The sequence below is a fragment of the Triticum aestivum genome, chromosome 1A (genome assembly GCF_018294505.1).
Source record: "Triticum aestivum cultivar Chinese Spring chromosome 1A, IWGSC CS RefSeq v2.1, whole genome shotgun sequence".
Lineage (NCBI taxonomy): Eukaryota > Viridiplantae > Streptophyta > Magnoliopsida > Poales > Poaceae > Triticum > Triticum aestivum.
The window spans coordinates 589,661,506-589,685,578 of record NC_057794.1 but is presented as its reverse complement, the minus strand read 5'-3'; the positions used below and the strand labels follow the sequence as shown (position 1 = coordinate 589,685,578).

General features: G+C 47.3%; 1 pseudogene; it reads left to right on the top strand.

Moving 5' to 3' along the window:
- The first annotated feature begins 3,577 nt into the window (after nt 1–3,577).
- On the top strand, nt 3,578–5,965 carry LOC123058666 (G-type lectin S-receptor-like serine/threonine-protein kinase At2g19130; annotated as a pseudogene).
- Nucleotides 5,966–24,073: the final 18,108 nt, after the last annotated feature.

Sequence of the window (24,073 nt, the reverse complement as noted above, 5' to 3'; positions counted from 1 at the left end):
AAAGAGTCTACAAGGACAATGTGACTCCAAAGGAAATATGTAAAGGTGTAAAACACGACTTAAATCGAGAGGTTTTTGCGTGTTTTGCACTGAGTAGATTACAATGAGTGTTGGTAGCACATCATGATCTGAGTCACATCAGATGAAAGATATTATGATCTAAGTTACATCAGATGAAAGTAAAGAACACATGGGATACTGCCTGAAGAAGTCTTTTATGGACTAAAGCAATCAAATGTTGTTTTGGGTTAAAGAAAATGAGAGGACAATTGTATTCGTGCAAAGTTATAGAATGGGAAATTCATTTCCTAATCCTATGCATGTGGATGACATCCTACTTGCTAGTGGTGATGTCAACCTACTGCAGGAGGAGAAAAGAAGTTCTTGTCCTCAAAGTTCAAAAGAATGTTCTCGGTAGAGTGTCTCTCGTTATAAGTATCGAGATTCATGAAGAAAAGAATAAACAGGGGTATTAGGGATGTCGAATGGACATGCTAAGAAAGGTCTCTAAAGTATGCATGCGAGAAAACCTACGCCTGTTCTTATAGTCAAGGGTAATGAAACTGTAAACTATGGTGTTCCAAAAGTTGACGAGAAAAGATTGAAACGGATATGGTACCATATGCTTTAGCGGTTGGAAGCTCAATATATTGCCCTAACACAGTTCACATATCCGGGTTGTTTTGCCAATGTCCAGTCCATATATAGATCACTGGAATGGAGTCAAAGATATCGGCCTCATGCTGAAAGAAATAAGTGCTCTCAAAAGATTGTGAGTACAAAGACATGACTTGTGAAATGTATAACGAACCACAATTGTCGCTAACTTTCATACTTGGAGGTTTTTGTGTGGAAAAGCTCCAAAGAATGAAACAATTATCATCAATGTGATGCAAAGATATTTTATAGCTTGATATGAGGCTGAGGGACAGGCAAAATTGTTAAGGAGACCTATACCTAGAGTTGATAATGGTTGACAACAACGATAACTATTTTAAGTCTTTCGCTCCTATGACAACGAGTCAAGTGTTGATGCCAAACGCACTGACACAGAGTTATGCGTTGTAAAGGAGAAAGTCCAGAATTATGTAGAAATGCTTGGAGCATAAAAGCAATAGATAAGTGTTTGCAGATCTGCTTATTAAAGGCTTACCGCCCAGTGTGCTCGGAGAACACACAGTCGACATGGGTTTTATGGTATAGTCTAACATTGCCGGACAATAAAAGGACCCAAGGTTAAAGAATTTGTTTCAAAACAGAGAGGTACGCTGTGGCTGTCTGATTCTATCAGCAATTGAGCTGTGACGATGAAACTTGTTCTATGTATTGATCTGTTATGAAACGAGTAAAGTAAAAGTATAAGGTCAAAAGTAAAAGTTGAGATCAAGGGGCAGAATGTTAGGATGATCTCCACCGTGTGGGCCCAACGGCCCACCGGGCCCTTAGATCCGCGCCCTGATTGGGGGCGCTCAACCCACTATGGGTGACGGGCCCCTGTCACATGCACTATATAAAGAGGTGGGGGCCGGCGGCTCGCAACACGAGGTTCGTCGCAACGTCGTACGCTCCACCTACATCCCCTACCGATTTAGGGTTAGTGCAGTGCTGATGGGAAGCGCCGCCACCACTTCATCCACTCTCTGCCACCACCGCCGCCATCCACCATGGCCACCCCATCGGGCTCATCAATACAAGGAGAAGGTAGTACTACTGCAAATCCCTAAGCCTATACGATTCACAGATCTATCAATGGTATCAGAGCCAGGTTTGGTTTAGGATTTTCAGTAGAAAAGAACACAAAAGAAAATCTTCCCCGCTCTCGTAAAACCCTAGACAGGGCAAAGATCATCGGAATAGGGCCTTGGGCCCGCCGGCAAAGAGCGCCGCCATCATGGCCATGCCGTTCCACTCTATCTCGATGCGCATCGGCAAGCCGAGGCATCGAGAAGAAGAACACCACTCCCTTTTGGGGGCAAAGAGACCACGCGGTCGCCGAAACAGGGCGCCGCCACGGAACCGCTTGACGACCAGGGAGCCCAACCCTAGCCAGCGCCCCTCTCCAGCTCTCTTTTTCATGACATGTCTAGGCGGTGGGGAGCCCTTTGACGATGGTTGTAGAGTGATTGAAGCGCAATCTAGTGACTTCTTCTCTACGTCTTCTCAGTGTCGGTTCTCCTATTGATTGATCCACCAGTGCTAGGTCATGCTCCTTCTCGGTCTGACCTAGTGGTGATCGGTGCTAAGTTCTTGGTGGTGGTTGCTTGTCGTAGTTCATTTCTGGGTTTCTCTCTATGTTGCATGTTCCTTCTTGAGCATGTCAGATGCTACACTCTGTAGCTGATATGTTGTATCATCTTCAGTGATTTTTTGAAAGGAAGTTTGATTTCAGTCTTGCTTTTTTCTGCAGTAGTCACCGTAAAAAAAAAAGGGTTCAGGCAATTGCATCAGATCTTCGCTGTCTTCTGTCTTGTACTATGATGGATAAGTTCCAAGCATCGTGTGCTTGCTAGCCGAGACTTGATCCAGTCTTTTATCACTTGTAGTATTATACTTTGTTTGGCTTACTCTGATACTGACAAGTACTAGTAGTACTGTAGTAGTAATACTGAACACACAACGATTAATTAATTAGCCAAAGTTAGGGGCTAATTGTTATTTTATGCACACACCACGTTTTTGGGTGTCGGAACGAGCGTGGAACTCTATACCAGGTCATGTACTTCTTTTTTTGACGTGAGGTCATTGTGGCTTCTCCGTTTAGTACCGAAATCGACTAGAATGTATTCTACGATATGCAATACTGAAGCAATAAATTGCTAGTCTTTAGTAGAATGTTAATATAAATTATTATATATTGTGCCATGTGCAGTCGTACTAATACTACTCCTTGTGTCCTATAATGTAAAACGTTTTTTGACATTACACTAGTGTCATAGAACATCCTACATTATGGAATGGAGGGAGTAGTTGCTAAGTTTTACTCCCTTCGTTCCATAGTGTAAGATGTCCAGTGTCAAAAAACATCTTATTTATGAGACGGAGGGAGTAGCTACTAAAAATTCAGAGGTGATGGGGAAGCTGGTTGCAATTAGAAGCATAGTTTTAAATAGCGTGTCATGCCAAATAGCGATATTCTGTTCAAATGGATGGCCCGCTATTTTGTTATTTTGCCGTATAATTGCATGTGAATATACATTTAGCGGCGCCCTGCTTAAACCGTTATAATGTGGCTCGGCTATTTAAAACTTTGATTAGAAGTGCACAAGTCATCTCTCCGCGTAGTGTTTGTTAGGCCCGTAGTTCTAGCATTATTGTAGGCGGAGTCCACCCATTCTTAAATTTTGTAACTTCAACTTACTTCAGTCCCATTTGAATTGACGATTTCTCGTAGATAACGATTGCACATGCATTGACCGACTTGCATTCTTGTGGCACGCATGCATACTACACTAGGTGAGAAACATGCAGGAAATGAATCATTGAACACCATTTGGGATTATACTTCTATAAAGGGGCGTCATTTCCAAGCAAGCGTTTGAGAAGCACCAGTAGTCTTCCTTCCCATTAGTCTTCCTCCATGTATCCAGCCGTGTCTCATATGGTCCTTTGGCTTTTGGTCATCTCCCTGCACCTGCATATTCTCCAATGTCATGCTGCCACGGACACCCTCTCGCTTAGCCAAGAACTAACCGGCCATGACAAACTTTTGTCTAGCAATGGCAGGTTTGCGCTTGGCTTCTTCCAAACTGCGAGCAAGTTCTCTGACAACACACCAAAATGGTACCTTGGGATTTGGTTCCACACGGTCCCCAAGTTTACATCCGTATGGGTCGCCAACGATGAAAATCCTATCGCCAACCTCTCATCGTGCAAGCTTGTGGTTTCCCATGATGGCAACCTTGTCGTCCTCCTAGAGGAGACCAACACGGCTTGGTCCACAAAAGCCAACACCACAACCAACAACACCGTCGCTGCTCTCCTCGACGATGGAAACCTTGTCCTACTTAGTGCATCCAATTCATCCAATGTCTTTTGGCAAAGCTTCGATTACCCCACCGATACTATTCTTCAAGGTGCGAAGATAGGCTGGAACAATTCCACCGGCTTAATCCGCTGCCTTGTCTCCAGGAAGAACACCATTGACCAAACTACCGGCATGTACTCGTGGGAGTTATCTGGCAATAATGGTGGTCATATTACCATTGTTTCTATGTTTAACTCGTCCCAACAATATTGGTCCAGTGGAGATTGGGGAGGCCGATACTTTGTCAACATCCCAGAGACCGTAGGATAGACCAGGCTCTCACTTGATTTCACCAGCAATGAAGAAGGTGCGTACATCCAGTATGCAATTGAGGATCCAACAGTGCTATCACGTGGTATAATGGACGTTTCCGGTCAAATAAAGGTGCTCGTGTGGTTCGAGGGATCACAAGATTGGCAAACCATCTACACTGCACCAAAATCTCAATGCGATGTCTATGCTTCATGTGGCCCTTTCACAGTCTGCAACGATGTCCCATCCCCATCCTGCAGCTGCTTGAGGGGCTACTCCATACGATCACCTCAAGACTGGGAGCTTGATGATCGAACAGGTGGATGTGCAAGAAATACTCCACTCTACTGCAGCGCCAACATTACTAGAGTCGGCAAGGCAGATAAGTTTTACCCTATGACTTCTGTCAAACTTCCTGTTGATGCCAGGAATGTTGGCACAGCCACCACCGCAGATGAATGCTCACTTGTGTGCTTGGGAAGCTGCTCCTGCACCGCATATTCCTACGATCAAAGTGGCTGCTTCATTTGGCATGACAAACTGCTCAATATTCAGCAACAAGGTAACAATATTCTTCACCTTCGCCTGGCTGCAAAAGAAGTGCAAAGTAGTAATACCCATAGAAGGGGGCCAATCACTGGTGTTGCTATTGGTGCAAGTGTTGCCATTGTTGGTTTGATATTTCTATGGATGCTCTGGATGAGAAAAGGGAGGTGGCATGGTGATAATGTTCAGGGTGGCATGGGGATCATTGCATTCCGATATGCCGATTTACAGCATGCAACAAACAAATTTGAAGACAAGTTGGGGGCCGGAAGTTTTGGTTCAGTATTTAAGGGTTCTCTAACGGACTCGACAACCATAGCAGTGAAAAGGCTTGATGGGTTCCGCCAAGGAGAGAAGCAATTCAGGGCTGAGGTGAGCTCAACTGGGGTCATCCAGCATGTCAACTTGGTTAAACTGATTGGCTTTTGTTGTCAAGGCGATAAGAGGTTACTTGTCTATGAATACATGCCCAATGGCTCCCTGGATTCCCATCTCTTCCAAAGCAATGGCATGGTGTTGGATTGGACTAGAAGGTACCAAATAGCCCTTGGAATTGCTAGAGGATTATCCTTTTTGCATGCTAGTTGTCGGGACTGTATTATACATTGTGATATCAAACCGGAGAACATACTTCTAGATGGCTCTTTCACTCCTAAAGTCACGGACTTTGGGATGGGCAAACTTTTGCGAAGGGATTTCAGCCATGTTGTTACTACAATGAGGGGAACCATTGGATACCTTGCTCCTGAATGGATCAGTGGAACTCCTATCACACCAGAAGTTGATGTTTACAGCTATGGCATGGTTTTGTTAGAGACTATATCAGGCAACAGGAACTCGAGTAAGCAATCCTTCTGCCAAGATGGCGTCCATGAAGCATATTTTCCGGTGCGAGTTGCACACAGTCTTCTTGATGGAGACATTGCTACTTTGATAGATGCAAAGTTGTTGGGTGAAGTGAATCAGGAAGAGGTTGAAAGAGTTTGCAAAGTCGCATGCTGGTGTATTCAAGATGTTGAGTTTGGCCGGCCTACAATGAGTGAGGTGGTGCAGTTTCTCGAGTGTGTGTGTGAAGTTGAGACGCCTCCAATGCCAAGATTACTTCAAGCTATCGCGGGACAGCCAAATTCAAGGATAATGTAATTGCTAGACTAGATTCTGGTTTAATCTCCTTATATGGTAGTGGCGCATGTTGCTTTATTTTCCTTTGTACAAGTCTTGTAATTTGGTTTCCCCAACTGGCTATAAAAGTTTTCTTGTTTTGTTGACAAATACGCAGATCTTGGTTAAATATGCCTTTTCATGACATCTCTTGGTTATAGTTTACATTTTGTTTCGTCTTTTAGTTTGATATTATAAGCAAATCGCTACTATAGGTATTGGTGAATACTAGCTTCAGTAATCAATCAATACATTCGGGAGAGCGACTCAAATCTAAACACGCACCCACCCTTGAGCCCTGATTGACGTTGAGAGAACGGAGGGAGACGTGTCAGCAACACTATGACAAGAGTTTGCGGATCAAAGTTGGAATTTACGCTGATATTACCATCTTGGCCATCAGAGATGGCGAACCCGTTGATCGGAGGTGGCATTAACCACCCTAGATTTGTTGTAGAGACACTATTGTCTTGTTTTTTTAGAAAAAAAACCGGAGGAAAACCCCATGGCCTCTGTATCTCGACGATGCATGCAGCCACTTTATTTATTATTCACACAACACCTTACAAAGTCATACAACAGTCAGACTAAAGCCACCGTCTAGGCAACATCTGTCGCTACTTTTATCCAGTTGATGAAGGGATGTTGATAGTCTGGGCCTAATATCAAAACAGACTTCGTAGCCAAACCTACCATCTAAGACCCGAGGTCCCAACCAGGACGCCTGCCGGGTATGGGGCACCCACCAGTCCGGCGCACTTCTCAACCAGGACGCTTGTCCGGTATGAGACCGCCGCAACCACCTGCCACCAATCCATCTTCAGTGTTGTACTGCTGCATCAACCTTGCCCGGTCCAGCTGCCGTCGACACCACCACGATGCCAGACAGCGCCACCTCCCTGCGCGAGTCCATCTTCGCACATCAGACGCCGAGTCTTCACGGCGCCTTGCCGCCGAGATCCGCCGCCATCAATGTGTAAGCTGAAGCACCGCTCCACCAAAAGCCTTCCATTGGTCCCTCGGTCCGTGTACACCTTCACGAATGACGCCCCCAAGAGGGAAACGACACCATAGCGCCGCCGTCATCTGATATACTGATCTAGGGTTTCCCCCGGAGGTAGCATAGAGTGGCGTTGAACTTCTTCACGGCGATGCCTTCACAAAGGGAACGACGCAGATAGCGCCGCCACCGCCGATCTTGGCAGCTAGCCGAGAGCAGGTTTTCACATAGATTTGTTCGAAGATCCTCCCTCAAGCATCTCGTGCACGGGCTGCCTCCATGTCTGCCAGGGACTGGACGAAAGGGATCCAGGCCGCCGCCGCCTGACCGGCAATGGCACCACCACGGTGCCTACAACCGGTGCCGTCGGGCCCACCACGCTCGCCTGTACATGCACACCGGAACCGCCGGCCTGCCCAAGCCCATCTGGGCAAGACTAGATCGGCGATCTCGGCTGCCGCCACAGGGGCGACTCTGCCGCGGGGAGGTTGCGCCTCCGCTGACGCCACCGTCACGCATGCCGTAGGGATCCCACCGCTCCTTGCCGCCGGATCTCCGTCGAATGATGCACCGCCGCCGCCCGAAAAAAACGTCACCACCGTGCGAGGGATAAGGCCCCGTCGCCTCCATCATAGGCCAGGCTTCACCGATGAGACCTCAGGCAGCGGCAGGACGGAGGAGGCAACGGGAGGGGGCCTAGGGCCGGCGGCGTGGTCTCCTCGTGTCGCCTAGGGTTGGCGACGCGGGGGTGGGTGCAGGTCGTCTGGTTTAGTACTACAGAGATGTTAATTAACGATGTTGCTTGGAGACAAAGCTGCAATTTTATTATCGAGCTGACGTGTTTGTAAAATATTCAACGAGAGAGAGGGAGAGGGAGCAAGTTGAAGTTGCACATCATAGCCCTGCAAAAAAAAGAAGTTGCACATCATAGAGAAGTACTCCCTCCGATTTCTTTTTAGTCTGCATATGAAGTTTGGTCAAAGTCAAGCTTTGTAAAGTTTGACTAACTTTATATTATCGACATTTCAATATGAAACCAATATTCAGATGCATGATGAAATGTATTTTCACACAATATGATTTTAGTATTGTAGATGCTCATATTTTTTTTATATAAATTTGGTCAAACTTTGTATAGTTTGACTTTAACCAAAATATATACACGGAGTAAAAAAACAGAGGGAGTACTGGCTGCGCAAACAGTGCCTACAGGGGTATATGCAGCAATCAAGCAAATGATGGGTAGGAAGTAGGAATCTATATAGATGCGTGGTTGTGCTTTTTATTTATTCCGAAGAAGGCTTTTGCCCCGCTTTATATATAAAGCAACGAACCACAGTAATTCGATACAAACAAACGCCACCACAACACACGCACACACCCAAGACAAGATGCATAGATGCTGATCGCAGCAACACCACCCTTAGCACTACAAGAGCAACCGAGGGCTCAACCAGGAACACGTCACCGCGAAGAAATGAGGTCGCATATGACGAACCGTGGGCTCTAAGACGGCGCCTTTAGGAAGGATCCGACACCGAAGCGCCGCCACTACCCGATCCTAGGATCAGAGTTTCCCCTGGAGCAGCATGACATCAATGAGAGCCGCGACGATGCCTTCAAGAAGGGAACGAGAGCTTTGCCGCTGCCGGTCCGTCCGAAGATAGAACAGGTTTTCACCCCGACCAACACCCACTGCCATCGAACGCCACACCCGGCTACCACGCCGCCCACACGGCCATGGTCACCGGGCAGCACCAAGCCACGGGCTCTGCCCATGAGCACCGCGCGACCACCACCAGGGCCGCCGCCCCGGTATCCAAGACCTAGACACCACCTCACCCGAGATCTGCCGCAACCCCAATCAAAGAGACGAGCAGAAAGGACATGCCTTTTGCACCCCTGGGCGCCCCCCAATGCCGAAACCCAATAGGTCGGCCAAATCTGGCCTCCACGGGCCCGTCTTGCAGCACCGGGCGTGAGACGAGCTCGGTCCTGCAGCACTGTGTGCAAGACGAGGTCGCTCCTGCTGCACCATGCGCGAGACAAATTCGGTCCTGCTACACCATGTGCGAGACAAGCTCGGTCCTCCCGCACGTGCGAGACGTGTGATGGACCACACCTGGGAGAAGGACATCGCTTCGATGGAAGTAGCACCCGAACGACGAGGAAAGAGAGCGAAGGCCGTCACAAGTCACCTACACTCGAGCCGATGCCGGGACATGCCAGCCGCCGCCGCAGTCAACCTGCCAAGCTGCCATGGAGCCATCCATGGCCGGGGCAGCAGCCAGGCTCCTGCCCAACCCACGCCGCCCGGCGAGCTCGAAGCTTCGGAGCCACCGGGCATGCACCCGCGCTTCCACCGCCACTGCGCCGCCACCCTGACTAGCCGAGATGGCCCCGGTCAAGGCAGCCGCCCGCAACCCTAGCCGAACACAGCCCGCACCGCCGCGAGGTCAGATCTGGCCGGGCCGCTTGCCGCCGTCCCCGACCCTTGGCTCGCACCACCACCGCCCACCTTGACTAGCGCCGCCCACGGCCCGCCCCGTCGGAGGTCAGATCTGGCTGACATGCGCCTCGCCAGCCGCCGTCCCCGACTCCAGCAGGCACATCTACTGCACCACAACCCGCCATGAGCCGGATCCGGTTAGGGTCGAGCCGGATCTCGCCGCCGTGGCCTTGACGGGGCACACGCCGCCCAGCAGCCCACCGTGCATCACCAGCAGCCGCCACCATCGCCGGGACGGCCGCCAACGCCGCGCCGCCGTGCCCTACCCAGCGTCGCGCAAGCACCCGAGGAGGCTGCCCCGTGATACGTCTCCGTCGTATCTACTTTTCCAAACACTTTTGCCCTTGTTTTGGACTCTAACTTGTATGATTTGAATGGATTTAACCCGCACTGACGCTGTTTTCAGCAGAATTGCCATGATGTTGTTTTATGTGCAGAAAACAAAAGTTCTCGGAATGACCTCAAACTCCACGGAATATCTTACAATAAATAATAATAAATCCTTGCCAAAGATGAAGACCAGGAGGCCCACACCTTTGCCACGAGGGTGGGGGGCGCCCCCCCAGGGTGCGCCCCCTACCTCGTGGGCCCCCTGGAGACCTCCCGACTCCAACACAACTCTATATAACTGCTTTCGGGGAGAAAAAAATAGGAGAGAAGAAATCATCGCGTTTTACGATACAGAGCCACCGCCAAGCCCTAAAACCTCTCGGGAGGGCTGATCCGGAGTCCGTTCGGGGCTCCGGAGAGGGGGATTCGTCGCCATCGTCATCATCAACCATCCTCCATCACCAATTTCATGATGCTCACCGCTGTGGGTGAGTAATTCTATCGTAGGCTTGCTGGACGGTGATGGGTTGGATGAGATTTATCATGTAATCGAGTTAGAATTGTTAGGGTTTGATCTCTAGTATCCACTATGTTCTGAGATTGATGTTACTATGACTTTGCTATGCTTAATGCTTGTCATTAAGGCCCAAGTGCCATGATTTCAGATCTGAACCTATTATGTTTTCATCAATATATGAGAGTTCTTGATACTATCTTGCAAGTCTATAGTCACCTATTATGTGTTATGATCCGTTAACCTCGAAGTGACAATAATTAGGATACTTACCAGTGATGACCGTAGTTTGAGGAGTTCATGTATTCATTATGTGCTAATGCTTTGTTCCGGTTCTCTATTAAAAGGAGGCCTTAATATCCCTTAGTTTCCATTAAGACCCCACTGTCACGGGAGGGTAGGACAAAAGATGTCATGCAAGTTCTTTTTCATAAGCACGTATGACTATATTCGGAATACATGTCTACATTACATTGACGAATTGGAGCTACTTCTGTGTCACCCTATGTTATGACTGTTACATGATAAACCACATCCGTCATAATTATCCATCATTGATCTGATGCCTACGAGCTTTCCATATACTGGTTTACGCCTATTTATTTTCCCATTGCTATTGTTACAATCACTACAAAATATCAAAAACATTACTTTGCTTCCATTACTCTTTTGTTACCGTTACCATCACTATCATATTACTTTGCTACTAACACTCTGCTGCAGATACTAAGTTTCCAGGTGTGATTGAATTGACAACTCAATTGTTAATACTTGAGAGTATTCTTTGGCTCCTCTTGTGTCGAATCAATAAATTTGGGTTTAATACTCTACCCTCGAAAGCTGTTGCGATCTCCTATACTTGTGGGTCATCACCCCGTGCTAGCCCTCCCCGCACGAAGGGTGAGAAGGCCTGCCGCCAGCCCGACGGCGGCGTGGGAGGGGGCTGGCGGCGGCCGGCCGAGGGAACACCCCCCCCCCCCCCTGCGGGAGCGGGTCGGGCGAAGGGTTGACGAGTTCGTGCCTTTTATTGAAACTATCAAAGAAAGCGAGCGGGTCGGGCGAAGGGTTGACGAGTTCGTGCTTTTTATTTAAACTGTCAAAGAAATGGCAACCAGATAATTAGCAACTTGACGATGACAGTGCATGGAACAGTAAATGTCCAACGATTCATTTAGTTTCAGTCCTATGAGACGAACGAAGATGGTCATCCGTCCAGCTAAATATCACTCTCATAATTTAGAAAGAATTCTTTATTTAACACTATCTTAAATTTCGTTTCCTTATTTAACATCGAAAAACTTTTTCTTCCCTATCTAGCAACGAGTCTAAATTTTATGCCTATTATGACACTTTTGTGCATTTTGAGCCTAAATAACACCGAAAAAGACTTTTTTACCCTTCATGTGGTATATGTGTCCATAGGGCAATAGCACATACGTAGCATCAACGCAAGGACAGTAGCACACACGTAGCAACAAGCTAGTGATTTATTCCGTGCTTACTCACGGCCCCGCGTTCTCCTTAACTATCTATTTTATCCCGCGGAACTCCCAATTGCGTGCATAATTTATTTTCGGATCTGCCCGGTGATTGCATGCGTGAAAATTGGAGAAGAGATGAAATCACCACGCTGCATTGGTAGGGCCTTTTGTTAGGCAATCCATTCGTGGGCCTTTTTTATCTTTACCGTAGACCGACCAGAGCAAAAATTAAGGAGTCAGATAGGTAGAACAAATACACCTAATACCTTTTGGTAATGCATAAACACGCATGCACGCAACAGCACGCGCGCCCACACACACATGCACCTACACACCCACTAGCAAACCCACACGTACACATGAAGTAGCAGACACACAGGCACACACTGACACGCATCGACACTCAGCAGTAGCACACACATACACGTACACGCGCACGCACGTAACAGCACACACACGCACACAAACATACCATTTGAGGGCAAAAGAGTCTTTTCAGGTGTCATTTTGGTTTAAAATGAACAAACGTATTATAAAAGGCATAAAATTTAGACTTGTTGTTAGATAGGGAAGAAATTATTTGTGGATGTCAAATAGGGCATAAAATTTAGACACGATGTTAAATAAGGAATTCTCTCCATAATTTACTTGGTGCTTGGACACTGAAATGTTGTCGAAAAGCTATATACACCAGCCATGGATGATGGATAAATCAACTGATCACCACTCGCGTGTGGCTGCTACGCCGAGATCCTACGCCCTGCTGCCTGGGCTCCGTCGGCAGCTGGGTAATCACACCCCGGCGGCGGCCTCGCTATGGATTGTGGTGGCCACAAAAAGGTCTTCGTGAGGGTTTCTTACTCCAGATCCGGTGGTTGACTTCGGCGGTGAGATGTAAACTAAGAACGACGACTTGATGCAGAGAGATGGTGGTGCAGCGGCGGTGGTCACATTGCATGCAATTGCTGGGATCATGAAAAAGTGATGGCGACAACACATTACTACTTTGATGGTGGTGCTTCTTGAGCACTCGGTTTCGAGCTCCGCGGTGAAAGTCTAGGTAACCCGAGTTAGTTATGTCCGGCAATGGCAATGTTTTTACGTCGTGTCCTTGTGAAGGCATTGCTCGGATATGCTTGGATTGGTTCTTCAAGGTGAAAACCTAGATTCTGACCATGAGTGGTTGGATCCGGTGACGGTGGTGATTGAGCGTCGCTCCCTTTCTGAAGGTGTTGTTGTTGAAGAACCTCGTCGTTAGTGTCGTTCCATGAGATAGTTGGTGCGGATATGGTCATTGATGTAGTTTGCGATTGGGATTTGATCACTCTATTTTTTTTGCTTGCCTATATATAGGTTTGGTCTTATATGACTTTGCTATTTTGTGGCGTGTTCTTGTGTGCGTGCATTGGTGTTGACTGTGTGCATTGTAGCTATACAGAGACCCGGTGTGCTCATTACGTCTGTATTCTCTTGATGATTCATTTTAAATAAATAAAATTCATCCTTTATCAAAGAAAAAAATGAAACATACCCATGAATCTTCTAACCTTGTTCTGTTGTAGGAACAAATATAATGAAGGCACGATGAAAATATTGATTAATCTTGAAGGCTCACCCGAAGTCTGGATGAGGCGGACTCCGTGAACAAAGATCAGACTCATGTGCTCGCCATAGTGAGGGACTCAATACAAGGCCACGGGAACTGACCACGTCTAACTACCAAGTTCTGGTAACCTTCCGGAAGAAGCTGGTAGGACACATACTCATTGGACTTATTGGACCGATAAGTTACAACAGATATAAAAACCTACGGCGCACATTCGCCTTATTGGAACGGAGAGATAACAACATATGTGGAGAAACTAGGGCGCACACTGGCCTGTGCATGAAACACAAACAACAAGGCAGCACAAGCCTGGAAATTGTAAGCGGAGGTTTTCAGTGCGCACACAGGATTATTTCGCAACGGACTGAATCCCGTGTTCGCCCTTGCTGCAGAAACTGGCGCATGATTCATTGCAGCGACCCACGGCGGCATGCTTCCCTGCTTCAGTGCCATCTGTTAAGATTTAATTATTAGATATAATCGTTGTTGTAAATAACAGCATGCACGGGATCCTCTCGAGGCAGCCGCCGCCTCGTTCGTGCGGGAGCCTCTCCAGGCAATCGTCGCATCCGCTCCTCGCATCCCCTCGAACAGGCGCATCTTCTCATAAGCGCCGGTTCCCCTTGTATAAATGTGTGACATTTCGATCAAATCATTCTTTCACACGTTATCCTAGAGCACGCATGCTCCGCCCGAACCGGCCATGCCGGCGGCGGCGCCGCTCCCGGCCTGGATTCTTGCTGGACCGGCCGCTCCAAACCTGTACGCGGACGAGGTACTGGAGCCCGCGGACGACGCAGTGGACGTCGACGTTGAGCTGGAACTTGCGGTTCAAAAGTAAGAGATTGTAGCTTTGTGAGTTGCCGCATGTTCTCTTTCAACTCCTTTACTCCATCACTTTTACATATTTGTAAATTTTGTCTTCTACGTAGTGTCTCCAAAGAGGATAGATGATGGGTCATCTTCGGTGAGCCGGTTAGATCACCACAGCTCACAATAGACAAAGAAGGTAGTCCAGGGAAGTGTTCAAGCAAGTTCCACTGATGAGGCCCCTTGCAGTCTTTAAACGATAGCATGGTAGTTACTGGATAGGAGGAGGAAGAACTGGTGTGTGACATGGTACACTCTTCCCACAATGATAACATATTATCAGTTTTTGATATCTCCCAACATTTAGCTTTAGGCAGAGGCCCTTTCATCCTTAGCATGGAGCAACTATGTATTTTTACTGCAAAAATGTTGAATGGAGCCATGGTGCAGCCGCACCTACGCTCAGCACCACACATCCGCTGGCAGCTCTTACGGGGATTTGTGCATGGCAGGAACTGTTAAGCATGGCGCGAAGCATCAAGCAACAATTACCAAACCTACAGGTCTTAATAAAGCCTAGCACATGGTACAACAGTCGAGTTTAATATAGTAGGCTTGCTTCGCACAACGCGTAGCCTATCTTCAGGGCAAACACTGTGCATATATTTTATAGCTTCCATATGCTCTTCAGATGACCACACAACCCACAATGATTAGGCTTGGATGAACATGTTATCTGTCTATAGTTTTTTGAGACATTAACTTGGATGCGTGGTAGCGTTTTCTAGTGCACTATTTTTATGGTTTGCCGGTGCAAAGTATTCATATATGATTAACCTGTGCCACGATTGAGTTTGCAGGACAACTTTTATTTGAAACAGGTAGATAAATTTTTCGTTGTTGTTAAGGCTGACGAAAAAAATTGAATCCAAAGAGGGAACAGACCCACATGTGAAACAGTAGTATATCGTACGGCACCCACTATAGGTTCGGGTGGACCATGGTTCTGAAACTCACCTCTCATTTTTACTGTTTCAATCACATGCTCCAAACCACTGGAGTATGATGTCTGCCACTCTTCCAGGTTTACCATATCTCTGAGAATCAGTGACTCTAGGCTTGGTAATTGACCCACTAACCAGGTTGGAAAGCTGACACTATTATAACCACATATCTCCAATTTCCTCAATATGCTCGGGGGCACTAGTTTTTCCAGCAACATTTTGTCATCCACAAATCTCTCAACACCCCGAGTCCAGTCCAGTTTCAAGTTCATAAGGCTTTGCTTTTCAATTAATTTAATATCATGTGCCTCTACTGCCGACTTCACATTTTCAAGTTCAGTTATCTGCAGCTCAACAAGATCTATGGGTTGTAGACGAAAAAGATTGCTGCTAGATTCATCAGCAGCTGCACACACCACAAAGTGTGGTAATGATAATGTATTGCCACCAAGATGAGGTATTCTGGAAATAAGACCAGAGCCATTTAAATAAATGTAGTTCAGACTACCAGTTTTATATATACTTTCTGGTAGGTGCCTAAGATTTCGGCATATGGAGAGGTCCAACTTATGCAACTTTCTCATGCTACAAATACTTTCAGGTATACTTGTAATATTCTCATTGTAAGACAAATCCAAATGCTCTATATTGGAAAGATTAATGGATATATGGTTGATGAGGCTGTCAAAGGAGTCAACGGTATGGTCTGGCAGTCCAGATAGATTTAAATACCGGAGTTTGGTCAGATCATCTGGCAGCAATCTGAGATGTGTCATTTTTAGATTCAAATACTGCAGATTGGTAAGACCAACCAATGCTTCCTGTATATTTCTTAATCATACTACTGTATGATAAATCAAGATGCACCAAATTTTATAGACTCCCGAATAACCTTGGCAATTCTGTCCTGTGCCTACAACCTGATAAGTTTAAGTATTTGAGTTGAATGAAACTAACCAATGCTTCAAGGATCTTTTGGATGCAACAATTTGACAAATCCAGATGCAACAATTCTTTTAGCCTCTCGAATGATTCTGGTAGTTCTGCACCTATTGAACAGTCTGACAGATCAAGATACATTAGACCCTCAATTTCTCCAATCAACTTTGGCAGTGCTAATATTTTATGAGATCCGTGAAGGTTCAGGTAAATTAATTTTGATTGCTTGGTGAAACTGTCTGGAATCGTTTCATCTTGAACTCTTGGTGCCATAAGATACCTCAACTGCTTCAGTTTACCAATAGAATCCAGCAACTTATGAATTGGGCAATCACTCAAGTCCAAAACATGCATGGACTTAGAAAATGAGAAGGCACCACCATGAAGTTTAGTTTTACCACACTCCATAAAACGGAGTGCCCTTATCTTGGGTGACTCTAATGGTTTGCTGCAATCATTGAGCAATGCAAAGTGACAAGTATTGCCTTGACTTCCCCCAGAGTTGCCTTGTTTGCTAGCGACAAGTATTTCGTTGACCATGACAAATCTTGCTAGATCGTGCACCAAATCATGCATGGTGAACAATGTATCACTTTCAGAATACACTCCTGTGGTCTATATGAAAGGTTAGTAGTGTCAGCCTTTAATCATGCATGCATCGATTTAATACGCGTCAAAATCTAAACATGGGATGGAGAGGAATAAAAGTGCGACTAACAAAACAGGAAATTTAAAAGATTGAGAAGGCCCAACAAAATAGAGAGGGGGATGTACTCAATATCAATATTATAGTATCTAGACATGCTAGGGGTGTGTTTATGTGTGTGTAAGAACAATGGGATTCTTTTGAAAGTTGTTTGGACAATAATATATTGTAATGTGTTGTGATTTGATAATATGATGCACCACACTAGATGAGTCTTCTCTTTCACGCAGTGTCTGCATTGTACATATACATCATGTGAATTTCTGTACAATAATTCAAAAAATTGTGAAGTTGTAAACTAACTCACCATTGCTGAATTTGAATGTTCTAGGAAGGACAGCCCCAGAAGCTACCTAATGCATTTCTCACCAAGCTGCCAGGTGCATGACCCATTTTTTGCCTTGATGAAACCTAGGGAAATCCACTGATGAATCAGGTCATCTTTAACAATCTTGTAACCTTTTGGGAAAATTGCACAATAGGCAAAACATATCTTCAAATACAAAGGCATAACACTATAGCTTAACTTCAAGGATGCAAGTGCATGGGTAAAATTTGTATCTTCCGGATCAGATAAATTCCAGAAATCACTGTTTCTCACCGACTCCCATTCATCAGAATTGAGCGAATGCAACATGTGTCCAAGTGATTGGGCTGCTAAAGCCACTCCTCCACACTTATTCGCAATGTCTTTCCCTATGTGCTGCAACTCTTCTTGGTCATCTGTTGATTCGAATCCACTCTTTTTCTTTATGATAGTCCAACACAACTCATCCGTTAGTCGTGCTGATTTGTGAGGTTGAATAGTAGAAATCTTCTTTGCAATGCCCTCATAGCGTGTGGTTACTATAACAACCATCTCGCCATTCACTCCAACCTTTAACATACCAAGCAACTCTTCCAAATGAGGATTGTTGCGTTCCTAATAGAACTTATCAGCGCTCATTAGGACAATCCACAACTAGATGCAAATTTGCCGAGGGGGCAGGGACTTCACCATACTCTGTCCTTAGCTCATTCTTTAGGCCTCAGCTCCGACGGAAGCCCATCTTTCCTTCAAGACATACATCACCACGTGATCTTGCCATCGTCCACTCCACCATCTAGATCATCTGCACCATGATCCAATTCACACCTCACTTTGATACCATTTGTTCGAAATCGTCGTGATCAAATGGTGGGAAGATGTTTGTTAATGAGGTTCACTGCAAATGGCTATATGTGCAGAGTTTGAATACGAGTGCTCCGTCAGATGTATTAAAATGATATGGTACATCAACGACAAAGCCCCTTGAGGCCATCAAACATCATCTCGACCAACCCACAATGGCCGGTACAGCCTAGATGGTCCATTCGTGATCTTGTGTCCAGCCTATTACTAGCTTCTGGTCTATTTTGGATAGCTCAGAGTGCCTTTATATATTAGGTCCAGGTTGCATCTGTTCATCTGTTCGAATCCCAACACCTAACTATGTACATAAACCAAATCTAGTTGTAGCCCTATACATAGTTTTGATGTGAATTCTAATAAAATGTTCTCTTACATACGTGAGGTGACCCAACCTTTATTTCTATTAGAATCTTTATCTTCTTAATTTTGTGTGTACTACTAGTAATATATACTACCTCTGTCACTAAATATAATCTTATATTTAGTTACTGGGGTAGTAGCATTCTGTAGAACGGTAATTAAGTGTGTGGAGTTTAAAGGTGAACACAAACCACGAAAACATGCAACGACAATTCCCTAATCTTACATACCTAAATTTAAATATAGGTACGATTTGTAGTAGTTGTTGATATGCCTTTTGAGCTCCTCATGACCTTCAATACGCCATTCATCTTGTTGGTGACTACAAATACATTTATTCCTATGCCAACCATTAGCGGCCAATTGGAAGTATCTTGTATTTCTATATCCCATCAATATGAAGCCAACTTTGTATTTTTGGTAATATTTGATACCCTCTTCTCGCAAAAGACGGGCAACCTTCTCATTGGATTGATTTTTCAAATCAACCTGTTATTGAGATAAGATGCAAGTCTTTGCAATTTTATCGAGGTCATCAATAGTGGTAGAGAGGCGTTGTTTTTCTTTTTTATACATTCCTCTGGTGTGTTTTCCTCGTCCAGAGACTAATAATTGCTAATTGCTAGCTCAATGTACGCCCTCTGTCCCATAATGAGCATTTTTTTACACTAGCAACGATAGTGATTAATGCAAGGTATGGGGGCCCTAGTGCTAGGAGGAGCTAGCAGTTAGACGATGTATGGTGTCAATGTAAAGTCATCTATTACCATAATTTCAAGTGAATGATTGTTTTTTTAGAAAAGGAGGAGGGCCCCCGGTCACTGCATCTGGACGATGCATGCAATCACTTTATTAATTATTCACACAAGACCTTACAAAGTCATACAACAGTAAAACTAAAGCAACCGTCTAGGCAACATCTGTCGCTACTCCTATCCAGTTGATGTAGGGATGCTGATAGTCTGGGCCTAATACTACATAGACCTCACAGCCAAACCTAATATCTAAGACCAGAGGTCCCAATCAGGACGCCTGCCAGGTATGGGGCACCCACCAGTCCGGCGCACTCCTCAACCAGGACGCCTGCCGGGTATGAGGCCGCCGCAGCCACCTGCCACCAATCCATCTTCAGTGATGTACTGCTGCATCTACATTGCCCGGTCTAGCTGTCGTCGATGTCACCACTACGCCAGACAACGCCACCATCCTGCGCTCGTCCATCATCACACGCTCACCGGCGAGACCCCGCTGCTCCATACTGCCGAGACCCACCGTCGTTGACGCGAGAGAAGGCATGCCACACCACCTCACGCATCTTCCATCCGGCGCTGCTCCATAAACGATGCCCCCAATAGGGAACACGACACCGCAGCGCTGCCATCGTCCAATCCGGTGATCTTAGGATTTCTCCTGGAGCGGCACAAGCAGGTTGATGATAGTTGCTTGACAATGCCTTCATTAAGGTAATGACGTAGACGCCGCCATTGCCCGCCATGACCGGAGTCGGCTCGGTTTTCACCGGCGACTATGTCTCCCCAACTCGCCATGGGTGCTAATAGTGGGATCCAAGATCTGTCACTACCAGCCTGGCCAACCGCCTTCGGTGGAGAAGGCAACCACCACCAACATGCCTGGGCCAAGAGACCCGGACGTCGTCGTGCCACGAAGATTACCCAGGGGGATCTCCTCCTGCCGTTGTCGAGACGAGGCGCAGCCGCAGTGGATCTCGATCTAAAACCCTTGGGCCCAGATCAGATCTCATCGCAGCCAAATCTCATCCGCCAAACGGCCACCGGAGATCTCCTGGCCACCGCCAACCCGCTGCGCACTGCCGTTGGAGGAGGAGGGGGATGGACGCCGCTGCCCCCATGCGTTTCCCGCCGGACGAGGATAGCGCCGCCGCCGCGGCCTCACCACTGGGGCTTTGCCCCGCGGCGTCCTCAGTGACGGCGGCGGTAGTGGGAGGCGCTGGAGGGGAAGGACTGACGACGGTGTGGATGGGGGCGGCGCGGCACCACCGCCTCGGGGGAGAGAGGTCGTGAGATGAGAATGTGATTCATGTTATTTGCACATGCTTAAACATTATAGGATGATCCCAAGTTAGGTGATAAAGATGATGATACTGGTAATAGGGAGAATAATGGTGGTGATGGAGCAAGTAAGGGTTCAGATACGGCCGCAAGCCGACCCGTTGCGTAGGTGACGGAAAGGGGCTCAGTGCCGGCTACGTCCACACCAGTTCAGACTCTGAGGTTTGGGTCCTTTGGGACGCCGATCTCCGCACCGCCTCGGCTATGGAGTGACCGTGTCGATAGTGATGATGCTGCTGAGCATGTTTTGCCACCCATTCCGACAGAGCTTCGTATCTTGTCACCACAGTGTGGACCGGCCTTGCCAGGAGTGGTGCGTGTCTCGACTCCGATGTGCATGACAGCAGCTAGGCAGGAACACGGGGCGGCGTCACTACCGATGATGGATCAGCAGGTGGACGACTGTGCGTCGAGGGCCCGTGCTTGCTTGACTCCGACGCGGGTTGCTGACGAGTCGTCCCACGCGCATGGACTTGTGGCACAGGCATGTCCCGAGTCCCAGTTTGCGCCCGCATACCACAGGGGGGTGCCTGAGGGGTCTTCACCGTTGTCACTTCCAGGGCAGGTGGCTCTAGACTCGGCCGTGGGATCACCTCAGGTGCGATCTTCACCGGCCCCGTCAGGTGGGCGCCGACCGATCTTGGGTCTTGCAGGGGGGAGGGGGTCCTGGAAGCGCCAGGTCACCGACTACCTACTCCCGTGGTAACGGCACGGCGGACGGCCCTGCAGAGGCGCTGCAGGGCTCGCGATCCACCGAGGAGGTCTTGCAGGGCTCGCGGTCTACCAAGGAGGTGATCGCGTTCGGCGGCCACCCAGACCCGTGTTGGAAATATGCCCTAGAGGCAATAATAAATTGGTTATTATTATATTTCCTTGTTCATGATAATCGTTTATTATCCATGCTAGAATTGTATTGATAGGAAACTCAGATACATGTGTGGATACATAGACAACACCATGTCCCTAGTAAGCCTCTAGTTGACTAGCTCGTTGATCAGTAGATGGTTACGGTTTCCTGACCATGGACATTGGATGTCGTTGATAACGGGATCACATCATTAGGAGAATGATGTGATGGACAAGACCCAATCCTAAGCCTAGCACAAGATCATGTAGTTCGTATGCTAAAGCTTTTCTAATGTCAAGTATCATTTCCTTAGACCATGAGATTGTGCAACTCCCGGATACCGTAGGAATACTTTGGGTGTGCCAAACGTCACAACGTAACTGGGTGGCTATAAAGGTGCACTACGGGTATCTCCGAAAGTGTCTGTTGGGTTGGCACGAATCGAGACAGGGATTTGTCACTCCATGTAAACGGAGAGGTATCTCTGGGCCCACTCGGTAGGACATCATCATAATGTGCACAATGTGATCAAGGAGTTGATCACGGGATGATGTGTTATGGAACGAGTAAAGAGACTTGCCGGTAACGAGATTGAACAAGGTATCGGGATACCGACGACCGAATCTCGGGCAAGTGTCATACCGATAGACAAAGGGAATTGTATACGGGATTGATTAAGTCCTTGACATCGTGGTTCATCCAATGAGATCATCATGGAGCATGTGGGATCCAACATGGGTATCCAGATCCCGATGTTGGTTATTGACCGGAGAGTCATCTCGGTCATGTCTGCATGGTTCCCGAACCCGTAGGGTCTACACACTTAAGGTTCGATGACGCTAGGGTTATAAAGGAAGTTTGTATGTGGTTACCAAATGTTGTCCGGAGTCCCGGATGAGATCCCGGACGTCACGAGGAGTTCCGGAATGGTCCGGAGGTAAAGATTTATATATGGGAAGTCCTGTTTTGGTCACCAGAAAAGTTTCGGGTTTTATCGGTAACGTACCAGGACCACCGGGAGGGTCCCGGGGGTCCACCAAGTGGGGCCACAAGCCCCGGAGGGCAGAATGGGCCAAGTGTGGGAGGGGACCAGCCCCAGGTGGGCTGGTGCGCCCCCCACCAAGGCCCAAGGCGCAAGGGAGTGGGAAGGGGGGGGGGCAAACCCTAGGGCAGATGGGCCCTAAGGCCCACCCTGGTGCGCCTCCCCCTCTCCCCTCCCCTTGGCCGCCCCTAGATGGGATCTAGGGGGCTGCCGCCACCCCTAGGGAGGGAACCCTAAGTGGGGGGCGCAGCCCCTCCCCTCCCCCTATATATAGTTGAGGTTTGGGCTGCCCAATACACACGAGTTCCTCTCCCTGTTGGTGCAGCCCTACCTCTCTCCCTCCTTGTCTCTTGCGGTGCTTGGCGAAGCCCTGCTGGAGTGCCACGCTCTTCCACCACCACCACGCCGTTGTGCTGCTGCTGGATGGGGTCTTCCTCAACCTCTCCCTCTCTCCTTGCTGGATCAAGGCATGGGAGACGTCACCGGGCTGTACGTGTGTTGAACGCGGAGGTGCCGTCCGTTCGGCACTAGAATCTCCGGTGATTTGGATCACGACGAGTACGACTCCTTCAACCCCGTTCTCTTGAACGCTTCCGCTTAGCGATCTACAAGGGTATGTAGATGCACTCTCCTTCCCCTCGTTGCTGGTCTCTCCATAGATAGATCTTGGTGACACGTAGGAAAATTTTGAATTTCTGCTACGTTCCCCAACAGTGGCATCATGAGCTAGGTCTATTGCGTAGATTCTATGCACGAGTAGAACACAAAGTAGTTGTGGGCGTTGATTTTGTTCAATATGCTTACCGTTACTAGTCCAATCTTGTTTCAACGGTATTGTGGGATGAAGCGGCCCGGACCAGCCTTACACGTACGCTTACATGAGACCGGTTCCACCGACTGACATGCACTAGTTGCATAAGGTGGCTGGCGGGTGTCTGTCTCTCCCACTTTAGTCGAATCGGATTCGATGAAAAGGGTCCTTATGAAGGGTAAATAGCAATTGGCATATCACGTTGTGGTTTTTGCGTAGGTAAGAAACGTTCTTGCTAGAAACCCATAGCAGCCACGTAAAACATGCAAACAGTAATTAGAGGACGTCTAACTTGTTTTTCCAGGGTATACTATGTGATGTGATATGGCCAAGAAGAATGTGATGAATGATATGTGATGTATGAGATTGATCATGTTCTTGTAATAGGAATCACGACTTGCATGTCGATGAGTATGACAACCGGCAGGAGCCATAGGAGTTGTCTTAATTTATTTATGACCTGCGTGTCAACATAAACGTCATGTAATTACTTTACTTTATTGCTAATCGTTAGCTGTAGTAGTAGAAGTAATAGTTGGCGAGACAACTTCATGAAGACACGATGATGGAGATCATGATGATGGAGATCATGGTGCATGCCGGTGACGATGATGATCATGGAGCCCCGAAGATGGAGATCAAAAGGAGCAATATGATATTGGCCATATCATGTCACTTTTTGATTGCATGTGATGTTTATCATGTTTATACATCTTATTTGCTTAGAACGACGGTAGTAAATAAGATGATGCCTCATTAAAATTTCAAGAAGGTGTTCCCCCTAACTGTGCACCGTTGCGAAAGTTCGTCGTTTCGAAGCACCACGTGATGATCGGGTGTGATAGATTCTTACGTTCGAATACAACGGGT